Source organism: Quercus lobata, chromosome 4, assembly GCF_001633185.2.
Source record: "Quercus lobata isolate SW786 chromosome 4, ValleyOak3.0 Primary Assembly, whole genome shotgun sequence".
NCBI classification, from domain to species: domain Eukaryota; kingdom Viridiplantae; phylum Streptophyta; class Magnoliopsida; order Fagales; family Fagaceae; genus Quercus; species Quercus lobata.
In genome coordinates this window covers 58,587,730-58,604,663 of record NC_044907.1, presented here as the reverse complement: position 1 = coordinate 58,604,663, position 16,934 = coordinate 58,587,730, and positions in this window count along the sequence as shown.

Genomic DNA, 16,934 nt, shown 5'->3' with positions numbered 1-16,934 from the left:
ACCTGTCCAAAAAATTATGCAGACTTTCCATATGGATAACCAAAAGGCCAATACAAGAATCTACAAAAAGAGAGGCACAAAAAACAGTCAGAAAATTCAATTATTCTTTCTATAAGAGCTTTAAAGTTCAAATACCAACCACAAAAGGGTTCTCAACAGTTCAGATTTTTGAAAATCTAAAAGCTAATGTATATCAGCAGCTAGCAGCCAGTAAACAAAAATCTAGCCATAGGCTGAATGTTTTCTTTTACAGTTCATCATCAAAATACAATTATGTGCATTCCATTCCTACAAAGGACAATTTACACACACCCAATTCTGCAATCAGTGGCATGACAGGGAAAATAAAGAGACATTCACAATACATTCCCTAAAACCTTCCATAATAAAGTGAACAATTAAAAATAGAATCAAAATTCGTGCAAAAGCACAAACATTTACATAACGGTGAGACCAAAAAAAATACCCACAAACCAAAAAAATGGAACTAAACATTCTAATAACCACAGAATAAAACACACACACAGAGATAATATATAAAAATTTTAAGCGTATAAACTAATCCCAATTCAAAAGAAAATCAAAAACCCCAAGAAAATCAAAAACCCCAAGAAAGCACCATCACAAAGCAACTTCTGGCGGATAAAACCAGGCAGAGAGAGAAAACTTATTGGGTAGTGCTTATGCCTGCAGGTGGGCGGCACTTTCTGATGATGCTAGGTTGGTGTGAGACATAGCCCGCGCAACAACGGTGGCTTGGCACGATGGCTAGTGGCACCAGCGACGGTGAGGGCCGTGGGATGGAGAGAGAAAATCCTTGGAGATAAGAGTTTGAACTTTGAAATTTCAGATGGGCTGGTGAGAGAAAAGAATAGCACAATGGTTGGTGGCATCGGCAACAGTGAGGACCGTGGGATGGAGAAAGAAAATCCTTGGAAATGAGAGTTTGAACTTTGAAATTTCAGATGGGCTGGTGAGAGAAAAGAATATGCTGAGTTAACCTTGGTTTAACCAGAGTTTGAATTTGTTGAGTTAAGTTTTTAACATTTTAATTGACGTGAAACGTTTTTGACCCTTGATGGTTTTCAAACAAATCCTGTCTGTGAACTGGACACTCTCCATTTCAAAGGGAAATGGAGAGGATCCAGATCCAACAAGTCTATGGTGGCCTATTGTGAGAGCGTGGTGCAAGCATTGTCGAGGTAGGCAATTTTTTTTTTTTTTTTTGAATAGGAGTAGAACAACTTTTGCAAGGCTAAATTTTCAAAAATTTCACACCCTCCTTCACATAGAATTGTCATTCACTCATTTGGATTTGGACCCACCACAGCACAAAAAAAATAAAGGAAGGGTGTGAAGATTTTTGTGAAAATTTCAGTGCTTATAGAGGGTTATTGATTATGACAAGAGCAATAACATTTTTATATGACCTTACCATTAATACAATTTTTCATATTTTCTCATATAATTTATCTTAATCTTGACGCTACATCCTACCTTATTCTAACATGGTATCAAGTTGCGATTTATCTTTTCGAATATGGTATTAGAGTAAGTGTCTCATGTCATATGTTTAATATGGCATTACCTTATTAATAGGTTTAATATGGTATTACTTCCAACAAGGCAATTTTGTTGATTCCAACTATATTTAATGGGCACCTACATCTTTCTTCTACACCTTTTTTTTTTTTTGGCTTTGTTTTTGGTCATTCGCTACATTGTTTTTAGGCTGTGTTACTCGGACCATGTCTCTTATCAACAATCTTTATTAGCTTTCTTCTTAGTCATATGTTTTTTTTCCCCATCTTTAGGCTGAGTTTCTTAAACCACGCTTCTAATCGTAAGCCCCAATAGGTATAATTTGCATTGTGCTCATCATTCAAGCCTTAACAGTTATACGTGCGTCAAGCCTTAATAAGAAACATAGGACTAAGAAGAAAGCTTGAACCAAATTGAGATTTCTAAAGACGTGAGATTTCTAAAGACAAAAAATGATTGACTTCACAATTATCGACTTTACAGCAAAGGTTCATAAATCATAGTCACTTTTCGACAGCAAAGGTTCATAAATCATAGTCACTTTTCGCAACGCCTGTTGAAGATGAATTTATTAAGGCGGTGCAGCTCGTCTTTACACCTAAACTTGTTGCCATAATAACCTATAATCATGGATTCTTAAATAACAAAAACAAAAAACTATAATCATAAAGTGCATTACGAAAAGAAAAAAAAGAAAAAGCATCTATAAAGTCAGTAGTTCAATTTATAAAGGTAGAGTTTCAAAAAAGACAAACAGGTAAATAATTAATTATCTCATATTCCTTAAGAGGGTGTATTGTGTATATATAGTATACATACTTGCCTCACACTCATTCAAAAGTTTTATCATGACTTTTAAGTAAAATTTGTATTATAACTTTGTGTTAGAATCTTACCCCTTTCATTTTGTAAAGGTAGAGATCAACATAATAATAAAAAAAAAATGTTGATTTACTTACTCTATTGATAATATATTGTGGTGGGTTCTAGTTAGTTCAAATGGTAAAATCTCTCTTGGTTGAACAAGAAATTTGGAGTTCAATTCTTGCTTACACCAAAAATCGATTGGTGTCTTGGTTTGATGATAAAGAGCTATCATCAGGAGTAGGTTGAAACTCTCTCAAAAAAAAAAAAAAAAAAAGGCGAAAATGCACTTTTGGTCCCTACATTTTGGGCCGATTCTCGATTTGGTCCCTAAATTGATTTCGCTCCTAGGTCAGTCCTTGATATTAGAAAATCGTTTTTATTTTAGTCCCTACCGTCAACCCAATACTAGAAAAATCTGAGGTGGCAGATGGAGTGCATAAGTGGCATATTAAATGCTAACGTAGCCGAAAATAATAATAAAAAATACGACGTCGACATCCATGTCAGTATCTAATTTAAAAAAACATATATCAACTTTAAAAAAATTTAAAAACATAAAAACAAAATTTAAAACATAAAAATACATCAATTTAGATTTGAATAAAAATAAACAAGAACATGAACACAGATCACAAGAACACAAGAACATGAACTCAGATCATAAGAACACAAGAACACGAACCCAGATAACAAGAACAATACTCAAAATTTCTATTCCAAAATTTGTATACATTCTTCCACCAAAAATCAATTATAAATTAAATAAAAAATGGTTTTGTATTCATCCACAAAAATCAAAACCTAAAACATCAAACCCAATGACCACCACCATAATCTGCCACACTAACCCATATCCACCAGCACCAAACCCGAATGACCTCTAGCACCACCACTACTAGATCCATCACCACCAAACCCTACAATCAAATTTTAACCATAACTCAAACATATTTTGAACCATTAAACAACCCAGACCCCCCACACCATCATAGATCAAAGAAAGAGGCACCGAGTGGGTGAGTCCAAGAAAAGAAGAGATAGAGGAAGAGATCAAGGAGACTACCTTAATGGTGGCTAGTGGTGGTGAATGGCGAGGAAGGAAACCACAGCCACTACCACTAATTCGAGTTTCACGACACACACAAGGGGGAGAAGCCGTGTTGCCCATCGTTTTCTCCAATCCGTGTTGCCTACCAAGCACCGAAGCAGATCTGTTCATCGTTGGTCGACGAGGGAGAAGCCAAATCAGTGCTAGCCACATCTCAGCCTCTCTCTCTCTCTCTCTCTCTCTCTCTCTCTCTCTCTCTCTCTCTCTCTCTCTCTCTCTCTCTCTCTCTCTCTCTCTCTCTCAACACAGATATATCTTTGTGAACATGATAAAAAATCGTACTCCAAAAATAGTTTTAAAGTTTTTTTTTAAAGAATCAAAACTTGTGACCACTTTTTACCACAATTTTAGATTAGTTTAAAAAATTAATTTAATTAAATTTAAAAAAATTGGAAATTCAGAAATTTGTTTTTAATTCAACGTTTGTTATTGTTGTTGTTGTTGTGTTTTTTATTTTATTTTTTAATATTATTAAATTATTTATTTTAATTAGATTAATTTTTATTTTTAATTTTTAATTTTCTGACCTGGCTTTTTTAAATTAATTTAAATGCTGATGTGGCAATTTAAATGCTGATGTGGCATTTTAAATGCTGACGTGGGATTTAAAAATTCCAAATAAAATTTTTTAATATTATTTTATTAGCCACATCAGCATTTAATGTGCACACAGTGTATTCCGTTTGCCATATCAGATTTTTCTGTTACTGGGTTGATGGTAGGGACTAAAATAAAAACGATTTTCTGAAATTAAGGACTGACTTAGGAGCAAAATCAATTTAGGGACCAAATCGAGAATTGGCCCAAAATTTAGGGACCAAAAGTGCATTTTCGCCCTAAAAAAAAAAATTTATATTGTGGCCTTAATTTTAAAATTTTGCCCTTACAACTATTTTATTTTATTTTTAAATTGCATTTTAAGTCTTTTGGTAGGTATTTTTTCCCTTTCAAAATTCTTATATATATATATATATATTTTTTTTTTTTTTGTAATACAGAAAAAGAAATTAACTCCAAATTTTATGCATGAAGGTTTGGGTTACTTTCTTTGCCAAGTCTTGAACTTCTTGTAGGATTGGAGCTAGAGCTACCCTCAAAATTCTTATATATATACAGTATACCCGTAAAAATTTGATTTATTGGCTTAATAAGTAATAACTGTTATTATTAGGCATTATTTCATAGATATTGATATTGATATTGTTAGGATATGTGCCCTTTAAATCCTATTGTATGATGCTATGTATGACATTATGTTGTGATTAATAAAGTTGTTTTATTATTATTTAAAATAATGGTAATATGAATGTTTGGACATTATCATTTAGTCTATGAGATACATAGTATGTGATTTACTCATAGAAAATATAAATCACAAGTTCTTTGTAAACTCAGAATTTTAGTTCAGAGTTGGTGATGAAATTGGGCATTTCATCTACGAAGACTATAACATATCAACTAAGATGATTTGACTTAATCATGGAAGTGGAGACTTCTAGTTGGTATATTGATATGTTTTAAGAGTTAAGACATATTGAACTAGATCACTGTGAGATTTATTATTCTCCTAATGATTGTCAAATAAATAATAAATCTCACGACTTCTATTTACATGAACTCTTAATCTTGAGAGAATAATGGACATGATCATAAAGTGTAGATCGCTTTGATATATTAGGAGTGAAATCTAAAGTCACGATCAAAACCTCAGTATGTTAGGCAGCCACATTTAGTGTTGATGAAACATATATTCTCAAGATGGAATTCAATTTCTCTTATCGGAGATATAAAATATTCCCTTGAGATAAGTTTAATGAGTTTGGTTATTCAGAGTGTTAGGCCTAACCCCTTTGGTAAGGAGTTACTAAAGTATATATTTATGAAATTGGATTTCATAAATATATGATGAATAACTTAATTTCATGAATATATGATGAATAACTTAAAGGATTAAATCTGGTACTTAAGGATTAAACTGTAGTAATCTTCAAAGTGGCAGTCTAATAAAGTCTTGAGATATAATTTATTAATAAGGCCTAGAATGCAATTATATTTATATAGTGATATTAAATATAATTAATGGTAACTTTAGACTTGTCAAGAGTTGACAGAAAAGTCCAAGGCCCATTGGAGCTAGAGTCTTATATGTTTCATTTTGGTCCCACTCCAAGCCACATACTAAAGCCCAATTGGAATGGCCCAAAATACTAGTCCAATTAGACAATTAGTTGTAAGGAAAGAAACATACAGAATTTTGAAAGAGAATGAAATGATTTGTATGTTAGTGTAGGACACTCTCTTATTCTCCCTTGAACACACACATATAGACTGATTGAGAAACCACACTTCTTGGGCACAAGTGAAATTGGAGTGAAGATTAAAAGTGTTCCAAAGTACTTCTAATCTTTGGTTTTGAATTTCATTATGAAAGTTCAAATATGTATATAAAACACCTTTGAACGTTTAGACCTCCAATTACAAAATAACCAATTCAAGCTTTATGTCAAACAACTAGTGTGCGAAAAATGAACAAAACCTATGAACAAAATTGGTAAACAATCTAAACCAATTAAAAACACATCCATAGTAGAAAATAAAAGGCAAAGATAAAGAAAAGAGAAATGCAAACACAAGGACAACACACGATGTGTTATCGAAGAGGAAACCGAAGCCTTCGGCGTAAAACCTCTCCGCCGCCCTCCAAGCAGTCAATAATCCACTAGAAAATGTAGTTGGGATAAATAAACAGTAATAGACCCTCCAAGCCTAATCTACCCGATGTACCTAAGCCCTCCAAGCTTCTTGCTCCAACGAGGTTGCGCCGAACCTTTTTCTTTTCTAACTTACAGGATTCCGCTATAATCCATACCATCCGCCATCCTTGGCATCTTCCAATGCTTCCCAAAACTTCAAAAACACTCAACACTCTAAATGGGTGTGGGTAGTGTTTGGATAGAAATCTCCTCTCAATAAGTATGATAATGAGAGAGGGAATGAAAAGAGACTACAAAGATTTCTTTCTAAGAATGAGTAGCTCTCTCTAATTAGGTGGGTGTTTTTAAGAAACCTTTCTTAGGGTTTTTCTTTCTGAATAGCCACACATATTTTGTGGGAATAAGGGGTATTTATACTGGTGTGAGAATGAAATGCAAAGAGTCAGTATTTCCAAAACAGGGTTGGCTGGCAACTTGACCTCACAACTTGAATAAGTCGCGAGTTCAAGCCGCGAGCTAACTGAGTGGCCAGTCTGGATTTTTTTCCTATAGTGCTCCAGCTAGCATGACTATTCAGCTCCCCTACATGCTCTGCGCGTGTGCAACTTCTGGCGGCTTGCAAGCCGCGAGCCTCCCGCGAGATCCAGCTGCGAGTCCTTGCTTCACAGCACAGTCTTGAGCATTTTTTCACACTCTCTCACACACTACCCTTACATGATTCCCACCTAAATATAGGGTTTCTAAGTGCTGTATTACAAGTAAATTTGTTATGGAATAAAGCCAACACATGATTGATTAAATTCAACCTTACACATTACACCAAGGTTCTTATATTCTGAAATTTACATAGTACATATTATCAATTGCGAATGGAGTAGATTTGTTATTTTTTCCGCTGCGTATGTTTTGTATGTGATACAAACATGTATTTTTCCAACAGATATCATGCTCATTCCCTCAATATTGAGAACTATCTATATCAGCCACTCAAACCCAATATAATCCTTCAATTTCAATATCAGCTTCAGTTTGATCCCGCTTATTATTTGGCTTATTTTGTTTATTGAGTTATCCACAATCATTTATACATTTTTTTTTAAGAAAACAACCCGCCTAGGTAATTTTATTTGATAGCTGAAAAATCACGTACGAAGTAATGAAAAAGATTTGGAGGAACATTCTCCATCTAGATCGAAACCAGAAAAGAAAGTCTTGCTCTTTAATCTAAGGCATGGGCTAAAGTATTTCATTGTCTATGTGTGTGAGAGAAGGAAAAACACTGGAGAGAGCTAACGTAAGACAAAGTGTCTTTTATCAAATGACCATAAGAGGTTGGTGTTGGAATACCATCTTGCAGCGCCTTGATGGATATTTCTAAATCACCCTCAAAGATAGCATCTTGAAATCCAAGTTCATGAACAAAATAGGCAGCTCTTATAGTAGCAAGTGTCTTGAGCACCACTATCGAAGATGGCTTTGGTATTTTTTCGAATAGGGCTACCATAATCTCCCCTCGAGGATTTTTGACAACCACTCCTATATCGACTTTATTCAGTTCATCAAACATGGCTAAATCGAAGTTTGCTTTCAACTTACCCTCATCAGGTGGCTTCCAAATCTTCTTGACAGGTCGGACTTGCTTTGCAGCTTTGGGACGGAGCTTTTGGACTCAAACAGGTAATCACAGGCTGAGGAGGATATTCTGTTCAGGGGTAGCACAGGCTGTTGCACCCGGACCTTATTCCTTCTATCCCAAATCATCCAACACCTTGTCGCAATCGCTCCAAGTTTCTCTATTCTTTGATCAGCACCCCAAATAGCTTGGCAAAGGAAAAAAATTGTGGTTTGCAACAGCTAACTCCTTGAACTCTGAGCTCCAAACCTACAATAAATTTGTATAGCCCTATAGTGCATGTAGGACGTCTTCAGGAGCCTATAAACATGAAGCACACAATGGAGAACTAACAATTATTTTTTGAACCACCTTCTTCAAAGTTGGCAATAAGTTCGAGCATGCTCTCCATATGAAGGTTTTCACCTTATTTGGGACATTCATCTTCCACAATATGTTCCAAAAATATCTTGAAGCAGCCCCATTAGATATTGATGCTAGCTCACTATCTTCCTCTGCACGTAATAGGTGGTGGCCCAATTTTACTGCATAATTACCATAGCTAGTACTCGGCCAAAACAGAAGGTCCAGCTGAGTGAAGGAGAAAATTGGGATTGATTTAATTTTTTCTACCTCAAAAGGATAAAAAAATATGATCAATGAGGGAGGTATTCCACCATTTTGTGTCTTGGTTGATAAGCTGGGATACCATTGCTTCGCTGTGCAGTAAATTTGGTGTTGAGACAATTCAACCACTGCCCTCCCCAGGCAGCCAATTGTCCTTATAAATGTGGACAAATTTGCCATCATCCACTCGCCATTTTGCTCCTAGATTGATAACCCTTCTAGCCCGAAGGATACTCTTCCACGCATATGACCCAGACTTCATTCTTGTCTTAAAAATTGATCTATTTGGAAAATACTTAGCCTTGAACACCCTATAAAAGAGAGAATTTGTGTCATGTATAAGTTGCCACACTTGCTTTCCTAGCATTGCCTCATTGAATTTTGTCAATTCTCGAAACCCCATACCACTTTTGGATTTTGGTTGGCACAAAGATTTCCAACTCTTCCAATGAATTTTCCTCCTATCTCCATGTTGACCCTACCAAAATTTTCGTATCATTGCTTCAATGTCATGACAGAGGCCTATGGGTAATTTGAAGCAACTCATAGCAAAGGTGGGTATAGCTTGCACAACTTCTTTCAACAGCACTTCTTTTCTGGCTTGAGAGAGCAATTTTTCCTTCCACCCTTGAAGTTTCCCCCACACTCTCTCTTTTATGTAGTTTAGGCTTGCTCTTCTATTTTTCCCTACCACCACTGGAAGCCCTGTATTTCTCATATTCTTTTAATTCCACAACTCCCAAGTAATATTTTATTGAGTTTTTTGTGGACTCTGCCACTCCTTTATCGGAAAAGAGATTTGTTTTCTCCCTATTCACCTATTGACCCCAGGCCCTTTCATATTGCTTCAGCAAAGATTGAAAAGATTTCACTTCCTCCAAATCTGCTAGGCAAAAAATCAGATTGTCATCTGCAAAAAAACAAGTGAGATATTTGGGGGCCGTTTTTGCATAGTGAAGAACCCTTCATCTTACCACCAACCACAACTTTTTTAATTAGCCCATTTAAACCTTTGGAACAAATAGGAAATAGATAAGGAGAAAAGGGGGTCCCCTTGTCTAATTCCCCTTGAAGGTTTAATATTACCTCTAGGTTCCCCATTAACCAAAATAGAGTATGAGATAGTACTGATACAAGCCTAATACCAAACTAATCCATTTCCTATCAAAGCCCATCTTCACCATAAGTTTTTCAAGAAAGATCCACTCCACTAGATCATAGGCATTACTCATATCGAATTTCATAGCCATGAATCCACTTCTACCCCTCTTCCTTAATTTCATGTGATGCAGAGATTCAAAGGCTACCAATATATTATTTGAGATAGCCTTATGTGTTTGGAAGGCAGTCTGTGATTTAGAAATAATATCTGGTAGGATCTTTTTCAATCTATTTGCTAGTACCTTAGACACAAGCTTATACAAAATGTTACATAAAGCAATAGGTCTAAATTCAGATACATGCTTTGGACTCTTTACTTTTGGAATCAAGGTAATATAGGTATGATTAATACTAGGTGGAATAATACCTGTATTAAGCACTAATAGAACAACACTTGACACATCATTGCCAATATCTTTCCAAAAGTGTTGATAGAAGACCGGGGGCATGCCATCAAGGCTTGGGGCTTTTAATGGTGACATTTGTTTCAAAGCATAGTCCACTTCCATCTTGGTAAATTCCCCAACCAGCATGGAGTTCATTGTTGTAGAGATTGACATGGTAGTATCCTCCAACACTTCATCAATATGGTTTGAATTCGATGTCTGAAATAAATCCTGACAGAATTCCACAAATAAGGCAACCACTTGATCATCATCTTCGCACCACAAGCCATCTGCCCTCCTCAAACCTTTTATCAAATTTCTTCTAAACCTGTGGGAAGCTCTGCTATGAAAATAGTTAGAATTTTGATCCCCTTCCTTCAACCTGGCTGCCTTGACCCTTTGCTGCCACAGTTTTTCTTCTTGGGCCAGCAACTCTCTAATTTCATGTTTTAATAAAATAAACCAATAAGAATAATTTATTTTAAAAACGGTCTAAATGTACTTGTTATCTATGCTATTAATAATAGGATTTCCTATTTGGGTTTCAACATTTTGCATACTTAAATATCCTCACACAAATTTTTAAATTCTCTAAAATACTCCTATCTTTTAGTTAAATAATTTTAAATTGAAAAACAAAAATTGGTTAAAAAAGTAATTTATTGTTCCTAAGTTTTAGGCTTTTTAATTTATCAGATTCAGCCTAAAACTTAGGATACTATCTCTATTTTATTTTTAAATATTATTCTACATTACCTTACCTCTTTCTTAAAAAAAAAAATACAAACAATTATTTATTTCCTCATATCACCTAATTCTTGACTATTCTTTCTTCTCATCTCATTTTCAAGACTTATTTTAGGAGCACACTTTTATCACTCTTTTTCACGACTATTTTATGTGGTAGACTATAACTAATTGTTTATCATTTTTACATGAAATCACGTCCTAGAATTTATGCATTTCTACCGTGTGTCTGTTAGTGGCTATATGCTTTCTTCAGTCTTCTCTTCTCCTATTTTTATCTTCTTATGTTTTCTTTTGTTTTTTGTTTTTTGTTTTTATCTCACACCAACTTTGCTTCATCTTGTTCTCTTTTTTCCCCCATCTCTTGTGTTAAGATCAAATGTTTTAGGCAGGGGTTTTGCTTTTAAGGGAAACAAAAAAGCCCAAAATGCACACCCAAAATGATTCAGAATGGACCCGAATTCTATTCGATGTGGAATAAGGGGATTTCTCATTTTGGTTTGCATACTAGTACAAAATTTTTCACTGGTTTCGACCAGAACGGAACAAAATTCAAAACATTGATCATACTGCTTTTGTTGTATATTTTTATTTTGTTTTTGTTTTTTTGGTTTTGTCGCTTTCATTTCATGATTGACCAAGTCATTGGATGTTCTGCAGTTTGCACATAGACCTTCCCTCCCCATTCCCAAATAAAAAACACTTTGAAAGAAAAAAATTGAAAGCAACCACAAGAAAAGAAGAAAGATAAAAAAAACAAAAGAAAGGTGGGCTTTACCAACCAAATTACTAACCACCACCAGTTTCAATTCAGTAGCTTTCAATGCTTTCTGCTTTCACTGGGCTAGATAAGTGGTAGTCCCAAAGGGAGATTATGAATAGTAACTATAATAATCATAATAATACAATTACGCAACACCCTTCATCACCTCCTCTTTCCTATCATTCTACATTATTGGCCAAAATGGCCAAATACCACAAATTTCAGAAATTTGTAGTAAAAAAACATTGTTTCGGAACTATATAGGGAAATACCACTTTTTATGGTACTCGAGTTTCTTAAACTCGAGTTCCTAGAAGTTTTGCCACCATGGCACTGTTGAGGAGGTAATTGGGCAATTAAAAAAAATAATGTAGTACTTGAGCATGGTAAACTCGAGTACCATGCAACACAGTATTCGAGTATACCAGGCTCGAGTACCATTTTATAATAAAATGTTTTTTTTTTTTCCTTCTAAGGTACTCAATTTCCCATGCTCGAGAACCTTGTAATTTTTTTTTTTTTTTTGGGATTATCAACAAATAAACATAAACATAAAATGAGGTTTATTTTATTTATAGAGTACTCGAGCTCACCACGTTTGAGTACCTAGTAATTTTTTTTTTTTTGGATTATCGACAAATAAACATAAACATAAAAATAAGTAGCTTTTCTACGTTTTTATTTATTTAAATAGAAGCATTGTAAAATATAGAGATTTTAATTTCAAAATATGAATTTAATTTCTACATTAAGTAAAGTTGTTCACTATTTTCTCACAAAAATTGTTCACTATTTTCTACATAAACTATTTCTAGCATTTTGGATAAAATTATTTTCTGTTCAGCATTATTTAAAAAATCGTTCACTCTTTTTTCGAGGTAATGTGCAAAACAACAATGCAAAAGAATTGTATATAGTTAGTTAGGCAACGTTTGAAACAATAAAGGAAAGTAGCATCTCGAGTTTTAGAAACTCGAGATCCATATTAGAAAAAGGCCACATAAATCTCGAGTCTTTAAGACTCGAGTTTTATGCGAAAAAAATTTCACCTATAGTGGCGTTTTTAAGCCTTTCAGTGACGTTTTAAAGCCCTATAACGGCGCTTTCCTGGAAATTTTTTTTTCTTAAGTACAGATTTATGGAGTCCTATAGTGGCGTTTTTAATCCCTATAGTGACGTTTTATAGACCTATAGCGGCGTTTTTATTCAATTTATGGAAATCGATTCTTTAAAACTCGATTTTCAGCTTAATTTTTTTTCCACTTTACACTAATCCACTTACAAATCGAGACTTAAAAACTCGATTTTTATCTTGAAACTCGAGTTTTAGACACTCAAGATGCTAGTTTTCAATATTGTTTTAAAACATGACAATTAACTAAATTTTTTAAAATTTATTGTTATTTAGAAAAAAAATTCCTCTTTTTTCTGCGTAAATTATTTTCTATTCACTATTTAAAAAATCGTTCACTGTTTTCTCATAAAACACCTAGTGAAATCGTTTTTTCTAAATCTGAACGCCAAATCTGAATGCTTTTTCATGTTTGAATTTCACAATAATCGAATATATTTTTCTGCATTGATAAAACCTGTTTCTACATTAATAAAATTTGCACTCTGCCCATCATGTTTACTGTATATTCGAATCTGCTTACTGCATTCATAAAATCTGTTTTTTACATTAAGTAGAACTGTTCACTGTTTTCTCATAAAAATTGTTCATTGTTTTCTACATAAACTATTTCTAGCATTTTGCATAAAATTATTTTCTGTTCAGCATTATTTACAAAATTGTTCACTCTCTTTTCTGCGTAAATTATTTTCTGTTCACTATTTAAAAAATTGTTCACTGTTTTCTCATAAAACACCTAGTGAAATCATTTTTTCTAAATCTAAACGCCAAATTTGAATGCTTTTTCATGTTTAAATTTCACAATAATCAAATATATTTTTCTACATTGATAAAATCTGTTTCTACATTAATAAAATTTGCACTCTGCCCATCATGTTTATTGTATATTCAAATCTGCTTACTGCATTTATAAAATCTATTTTTTGCATTATGTAAAATTGTTCATTGTTTTCTCATAAAAATTGTTCACTGTTTTTTGCACAAACTATTTCTAGCATTTTGCATAGAATTATTTTCTATTTAGCATTATTTACAAAATTGTTCACTCTCTTTTCTGCGTAAATTATTTTCTATTCACTATTTAAAAAATCGTTCACGGTTTTCTCATAAAACACCTAGTGAAATCGTTTTTTCTAAATCTAAACACCAAATCTGAATGCTTTTTTAGGTTTGAATTTCACAATAATCGAATCTATTTTTCTGCATTGATAAAATCTGTTTCTACATTAATAAAATTTGCACTTTGCCCATCATGTTTACTGCATATTCGAATCACTCTCTTTTCCGTGAAAATTATTTTCTGTTCACTATTTAAAAAATCGTTCACTATTTTCTCATAAAACACCTAGTGAAATCATTTTTTCTAAATCTAAATGCCAAATCTAAATGCTTTTTCGTGTTTTAATTTCACAATAATCGAATCTATTTTCCTGCATTGCTAAAATCTGTTTCTACATTAATAAAATTTGCCCTTTGCCCATGGTAAAGTAACCTTAGAATCTTAGAAACTTCGAAACTTGTCTTTTGTCTTCTTAGTCCGTCTATTTTATAGGTGAAATGAACCATGGTAAAGTAACTTGAGTAGGTAAATTTAACTCAAGTTAATTTGTCGGTGGTATGGAAATTAGTACTGATGAGTAATAGTTTGTCTGTGTCTGTCTGGGAATCTTTCTGTGTTAACTGTAGCTATGTATCTTGTTAGACTTTGTTTCAAAAAATTGCTAAAGAAACATGACTTTTTCTATACCTCTTGTTTCAAATTTAATTGACTTTCCTCTACTAATGGTTACGTTCTAATGTCAACTCGTACTTTTGATTGGAAGATTACTGCGTAAATTAAGCCTATGTGAGTGGACTCTGATTGGACCAGATATTGTGTATTGTTCCCCATTCAGCAGTCAACTAGAAAATCTTTAGGTTTCTAAAGCATGGAAGCAATAGGCAGTAGAAATCTAAAAGAGACATTTAGCACTTGTGTTGCATTAAATTTTGTAGAAATACAATGTAGCTTAGTATGAAAATAATACACATGAAAAATACTTTAAAAAAATTATGAGAATGGCATAATAATGAAATTAAAAAAGTGCAATTCCTAGTGTTTGTCCAATGCAGTTGTGCAATACTAAAGATTACATACCCAGGCCATGAGTATGAAAGAAGTGGTTGCACACTCTGAAAATTGGCCAGCTTTAAAAGACTACAATAGGAGGTGTATGTATCCTTATAAAAGTAGATTTGTTCCCTGAAGGTAGGCAAATAGACAGACACAATCATTTAGCTACTTGATACTCTAGAAAGGTAGACTGTATGGCTAAAAGTAGATTTTATCAATGCAGAAAAACAAATTCGTTCATTGTGAAATTTAAACATGAAAAAGCATTTGGATTTGGCATTCAAATTTTGAAAACATGATTTCACTAAGTGTTTTATGAGAAAATAGGGAACAATTTTTTAAATAGTGAACAGTAAAAAATTTACGTAGAAAAGAGAGTGAACAATTTTTTAAATAATGCTGAATAGAAAATAGTTTTATGCAGAATGCTAGAAATAGTTTATGCAGAAAACAGTGAACAATTTTTATGAGAAAACAGTGAACAGTTTTACTTAATGCAATAAACAAATTTTATAAATGCAGTAAGCAGATTCGAACATACAGTAAACATGATGTGCAAAGTGCAAATTTTATTAATGTAGAAACATATTTTATCAATGCAGAAAAATAGATTCGATTATTGTGAAATTCAAACATGAAAAAGCATTCAGATTTGGCATTTAGATTTAGAAAAATATGATTTCACTAGGTGTTTTATGAGAAAATAGTGAACAATTTTTTAAATAGTGAACAAAAAATAATTTACGCAGAAAAGAGAGTGAACAATTTTTTAAATAATGTTGAAAAGAAAATAATTTTATGCAAAATGCTAGAAATAGTTTATGCAGAAAACAATGAACAATTTTTGTGAGAAAACAGTGAACAGTTTTCATTAATGTAGAAATTAAATTCATATTTTGAAATTAAAATCTCTATATTTTACAATGATTCTATTTAAATAAATAAAAACGTAAAAAAGCTACTTATTTTATGTTTATGTTTATTTGTTGATAATCCAAAAAAAAAAAAAAATTTACTAGGTACTCGAACCTGGTGAACTCGACTACTCTATAAATAAAATAAACACCATTTTATATTTATGTTTATTTGTCGATAATCCCAAAAAAAAAAAAAAATTTACAAGATACTTGAGCTTGGTGAGCTCGAGTACCTTAGAAATTAAAAAAAAAAAAAAAACAGCATTTTATTATAAAATGGTACTCGAGCCTGGTATACTCGAGTATTGTGTTGCATGGTACTCGAGTTTACAATGCTCGAGTACCACATAATTTTTTTTAATTGCCCAATTTCCACCTCCGTAATGCCACGGTGGCAAAACTTCTAAGAACTCGAGTTTAAGAAACTTGAGTACCATAAAAAGTGGTATTTCCCTATAAAGTTCCGAAACAGTGTTTTTTTACTACAAATTTCTGAAAATGGTGGAATTTGGCCATTTTGGCCGTAATTTGTGTGTAATGTAGACATGATCCACTTACTTGTCTCTTTTGGCTTTATATAGCCCACTTGTGATTAAATGCTCAACCTATTGGCTTTACCTTACATTGTGCCTAAGATGGGGGATTTAAAGGCTCAATAATGACCATTTAATCCTAGCTATTTAAGATTTGCAACAGCCATCAAACAGATAGAAGAGGATGGCGGTAATGGCTTCATATCCATTCTTCATTCGCCATTAAATGCTGAGTTTATGTCTGAGATTAATGTGCTTACGTTCGTCCATATACAACAAAGTCACTTGCTTGGATGATCATTATATGGATGACCATTTATCACTACTCGACAGTTGCCCCCTTTATTCCTTTTGTCGTCCTTGGTTTGGACGAGCAAAGGAATATGAGCAACTTTGGTGGTCCAATTTCCCCTTCGTTTCCCAAGATTCTCATTCAATCATCATAAATGTGATGCAACTTCCCTATTAGGTGATTGACACATGTCCCATCCTTACTTGTTACAAGTGTGGAATTTTCATTGAATTTCCTGTGCCTTATTCTCTATTTTTTCCTTTTAGAGAAGCCATTTCTTTTCTTTTCTTTCTTCGTCAACCTCAGTGTTTGAAGTTTGAAGCTCTCATAAACTCCCAACCTCACCCTGGTAAGATTTCTATACTCTAAATCTCCATTAATGGTTGATTTTTTGTTTTTTATTTTTATTTTTATTTTTAT